The sequence below is a fragment of the Populus alba genome, chromosome 3, assembly GCF_005239225.2.
Source record: "Populus alba chromosome 3, ASM523922v2, whole genome shotgun sequence".
Classification (NCBI taxonomy): domain Eukaryota; kingdom Viridiplantae; phylum Streptophyta; class Magnoliopsida; order Malpighiales; family Salicaceae; genus Populus; species Populus alba.
The window spans coordinates 8,157,566-8,162,902 of record NC_133286.1 but is presented as its reverse complement, the minus strand read 5'-3'; the positions used below and the strand labels follow the sequence as shown (position 1 = coordinate 8,162,902).

The 5,337-nt window shown below is 33.0% G+C and overlaps 1 long non-coding RNA gene across 1 annotated transcript; it reads right to left on the bottom strand.

Annotated features, from left to right (window-relative positions):
• Positions 1 to 1,486: 1,486 nt before the first annotated feature.
• Positions 1,487 to 5,124, bottom strand: LOC118033824 (uncharacterized). Its single transcript, XR_004684930.2, has 3 exons — positions 5,059 to 5,124; positions 4,856 to 4,948; positions 1,487 to 1,562 (listed from the first exon to the last, which is right to left on the bottom strand). It is a non-coding gene; the product is annotated as an uncharacterized lncRNA (long non-coding RNA).
• Positions 5,125 to 5,337: the final 213 nt, after the last annotated feature.

Sequence of the window (5,337 nt, the reverse complement as noted above, 5' to 3'; positions counted from 1 at the left end):
TCCTTAGATGTCCCAAGCTCCTTTAGGTCCATCTTACTTTATATATTCTGCACAAGCTCATTCAATACTTCTTTAAGCATCTTTTCCCTAGCTCTTATGATTGGCCTAATTAGCACCTCCAATAGGATGTCTTTGGGATGATTATGCTTGGTGTTGGGCTGGTTCTCATTATCAAGAAAAGAATTGGAACATATTTTTTGTTGTTGAGTTCTAGACGAGAAATCAATTCTAACACCAAAACACGAGAAGAGATAGTGATATAAAAGGTGTTTAAAGGAGAATTTGTGTTTGATTTTTCCTTCTAGATTTATGTTTGATAGAGAAAGTGATATAGAGAACATAAGAGAGGAGATAAGGTGAGGTTGAAGAGAGAGAATGAGTGGTGTGGTAATGGTAAGATTTTTTATTTTATATATATAAGGGCATTATGGTCATTTCATCAAATTTCAAAATATGCTTTGATCTAGGATGCAAGATGTAATTTTTTAAAAAAATTAGTTGCAAAGTGAAATAAAAACAAACTGCATGATGGTCAGGGTAATTTTCCATTTATTTTATTTAGATCCAACTTCTTTGTAATTCAATATTTTTTTAATTAAATAAAAAAATTTTAATGTAATGCTTTAATTTTTGGATTTCTTACAAAATAATACTAGAGTCTGTAAAGTAGACGACATGAAATAATAACAACAACAATAACAACATCAACAATATCAATAGCAGGTATTAGACGAGCATGTTCAACAATTACTAGTGGTGATCATTTCCAGTTCGGTTCGGTTTTTCTTCAAAAAAAGCAACCAAATCGGGAAAAAAAAATGAGACCCGAAACCGAACCGGACCCGGCCCAAACCGGCCGGTTCCGGTTCGGTTCGGTTCCGGTTTTTTAGCCAAAAAACCGGACAAACCTATATACATTTTTTGGGCTTTTTTTGGACCTTTAATAGGCTTTTTAATGGGCTTTTTAATGGGCTTCTAATGGATTTCTAGTGGGCTTACAATTAATTTTGCTATTATCTCATTTTCCTTTGAAGATTCCAAATATATTTAATTTTTTTACCCTTAAATATTCAATTGTATTAAATTATTATTATCAATCTTATGTTTATTAATTTTTTTGCCATTAAATATTCATTTATATGAAATTATTAGTGTCAATCTTGTGTTCAATATATTTTTTAACTTACTAATATTTTTCTACTTCCGAAAAGTTTAAATAAATAACACACTCACAATCACACACCAATAAGTTAAAATCCAAATTACAAAATACAAACCATTGCCTTCAAAGGGCTTAACAAAAAAACAACAAATAACATTATCATAAAACACTCCAAGCCACAAAAAATAAATCTTCATGTGCACATCATCTCAATTTAAAAGCACTTTAAGAGCATTGCACTTTGATTCCTGAAATTCATAATCTAGAATTATAACATGATAAATTAAATCAGAAGATATAAAAATTAAAAAAAAATATTTATACCATACATTTTCAATACATGCATCACAATTTGTGAACTAATTATCATCCGTTGCTAAATGCAACTTTCCACCAAATTCTACAAAATAAAATATTAAACATGTTAGAATAAAAATGTGTTAATTAATAAATAATAAAATAAAAGGTGTAAGTTTTTAAGAAACGTTACCTGATTCAAGGTTTTTATAGGTTTCCAAATCATTCATCAAGGTTGTATTATAAGTTGAAATTGGACCATGATGCAACCAATTTTGACAACAAATAAGTGCTTGAACTGTTGCTGGAGATAGAGAACTTCGAAATTGGTCGAGTATACAACCACCTGTGCTAAAGGCTGATTTGGAAGCCACTGTGGATATTGGAATAGCAAGAACATGTTGTGCAACTTTCGAAAGTATCTTATATTTTGAAGCATTAATTTTCCACCAACCCAAAATATCTAATTTATCATCATTAGGATCCTCACAACCATCACTTAAATACTTCTCAACCTCATTTCTATTTTCCACACTATCTTCCTCTTGTAAGTGCCTTTTGAACCGAGCTAAAGTATTAACATCTACCTCCATTTCATCAATAGCATCATTATCATCTTGTTTATGCCTATTATCATCCACCACTTCATTGGTCAACAAATAAAACTCATACAAGCTCACCAAATTATCTTTCACCTTTTTTGTTAGCAATTGTGCTTTGTCATAATCATAGAACTCACCAAAACAAAATTTCACATATTTCAACTTAAGACGAGGATCCAAAACATTAGCCACATACAATAAAAAATTCTGATTTGCTCCATAACCCCAATACTTCTCAAACTTACTCATCATGTTCATCGCCATTCCATTCAAAAGATTATCTCTACTTTTACACAATTGCAACAAGTTTGTAAGCATGTAAATCAATTCATTGAAGAAAGAATTTGATGTAACATGCAATGAGCCAGAAAATTTCAATGTAACCATGTAAAAGATCTTTAAAAACTTCAGCAAAGTTCTAGCATTTTCCCAATCCTCCAAACTAGGCGGTCCCATGTTTTTTTTATTCCCCTTTGAATCAACCTCCAAAAAGTAACTCATATACCTAGATTCACTTTGACTTAACCTCATAAAGACCTTTTCAAACTTTTACGCAGCTTCTAACATAAGATAAGTTGAATTCCATTGAGTTGCAACATCCAAACACAATGATTTCTTACACTCTATATGCAACTTTTCTGCACACTTTTTAAATACAAGTATCCTAGAGGGTGAAGATCTCACAAACCTAATTGCAATTCGAATCTTAACAACTGAAACATTCATCTCTTTCAAACCATCACATACAATGAGGTTGACAATGTGTGCACAACATCTAACATGCAAATGTTCATTTGACAATATATTAGTTGGCCAATCTTTCATCACATTCTTCAAATATAAAATAGTAACATTATTAGAGCTTGCATTGTCTACTGTAACAATTAAAAGTTTATCAATCCCCCAATCTAACAAACAATTCTCAATAACTTGACCAATTGTCTCATCCATATGATTGGAAACTTGACAAAAATTCAGAATTCTTTTATGCAAATTCCATTCATTATCAATCCAATGAGCCGTTAAGGACATATAGTTAATGTTTTGGATTGATGTCCATGTATCTGTTGTTAAGCATAATCGTTAACCCTTAAGAGCTCTCTTTAATCTTTCCTTCTCTTCAACATAAAGTTTCAAACAATCTCTCATAACAGTGAAACGAGAAGGAATGTCAAATCTAGGCTGCATGGTCCTAGAATATAATTTAAACCCCTTACCCTCCACAAAATTAAAAGGCAACTCATCAATTATAACCAATTTCACTAGTGTCTTTCTGCATTCATCATAATCATAACCTATTGCCTTAAGAGTTCCCACACTTCGATCTCCTAATTCACCCCCTACTTTATTAGGTTCTAATATCAAAAAATTTTGCTTCTTATCAACCACAAAAGGAAACTTTTTGCATACTTTCAAATGACTCCACATATTACTTGTCCCATTAATAATAGTATGACATGCATAATCCTTTCCACAATAATTACATTCAGCTCTAGGGGTTTTAGGATCACCATCAAGTTTTGTAAAATGATCCCAAATTTGTGACTTTTTTTTATCATCGACATTTCTTTTCCTAGATGCAAGGACTTGAAGTTGTTTACCTTTAGTATCCATGGTGGATCCTACAGTAGTTGATGTTGGGTTAGTGTTTGAAGATGGGGCATTGGTTGATATTGGGGTAGTGCCAGTGGATGAAGCATTTTGATTTGAAGGTTTTCCATCTGTCATTACCAAATGCAAACTACTTGGTTAGTTTACAGAATCAAATGCAAACAGAATAATGAATACTTCCATTCAAAGAGCAGTTTACCCAAATCAAATTCAAATCAAATAATCTCATGATAAACAAGACAGCAAAATGCCATCTTGGAATGATGTTCCATGGCTGCAAAATTCAGTAGACATGAAACCAAGACAGAATAGAATTGTCCAAGAGCCAAAATCACAAACACCAAGGCATTAAAGTTGAGAATTCAGTATTAAAACAACCTTTTATTCTGCTTTCTTTAACTCCACATTACAGATTAGACAATGTTTTTTCAAATAAAAGGATAGGTCCTAAACATGCAGCCCCCAAAACAAGGAACCAGAGCAAACACAAATTCATAATAAAATCCCCCGAGACAGAAATCAATAAGATTTTAACCCAAAATCAGGACATAGGTATTTGACACAGTTTTATTATAACAATTTGAAATAGATAGACATCTCTTTTTAGGTGCATGTAAAATGACACAAATGTTATAATAAATATGCTTAGGAGTTTAATTTATGGCCTTAAGGGTGCTGTTGTGAAACTAGTATAAGTAATAATTTTTCATTTTGTTTCCAGGCCTTAAAGGAGCATTCACATGCATAAACAAGAAAGGAAATGGACAATAGAAGGCTGGGAAGCCACTGGAAATGGACATGCATAAACAAGAAAGGAAATGGGCAATAAAAGACACTGGGTCACTGCAGAAGCCTGCAGTCTAATCTAATCAATTGGAAATTCACATTTTAAGGATATGTAATTCAAAGTGTTAGCTTAAAAAACTAATAATTGAATAGCTAATCCAATGAAAGCACGGAACCTTTTTTCCTTCCTTTTTTTCAATTTTCTCCCCAAACCAGAAGGTAGAAGTCAATCGAGCAAATAGCAAACAACATTGAATAAATTACTCTAAATTCTAATTTAAACCTAAACCAGAATTCAAACAAACAATAAGCTTAACACCCAACAAAATTTATTAAAACTAACAATAAGCTTAACTGTATGAATTAATTAGAAAGGAGAAAAAAAATTAAAACTCACTGGTTTAATGGTTTTGAGAGGCTGATCAGGAAGAAACACTCAAACACCGAGTCACCGACTGTGTTGATCGTGATCCAGTGGAGAGTCTGGAGACTAAGGAAGAAACGTCAAAAAAATTAGCTTAACAGTTAATAGTATTAAAATTAACAATAACCTTAACCGAATTAATTAATTAGAAAAGGGGAAAAAAAACTAAAACTCACTGGTTTTGACTTTTGAGAGGTTGAGCCGTTGAGGAAACGTCGGTCGCCAGTGGTTGATCTAAGGAGAGTGGAGAGTGGAGAGTGGAGAGGGAGAGGAGAGGCGAGGGGGCGAGGGGGACGGGGGGTGAGGGGACGGGGGGCGTTTAGCCGTTTACTCTGTGTCTGAGAAGAGGAGAGTCTGAGACCTGAGAGGAGAGAAAGAGAATTGAGAGATTGAAAATTGAAATTGAAGATTACTGTTCGCTGTTTAGGGTTAGACTTAGCGGAGAGAAGAGAGCC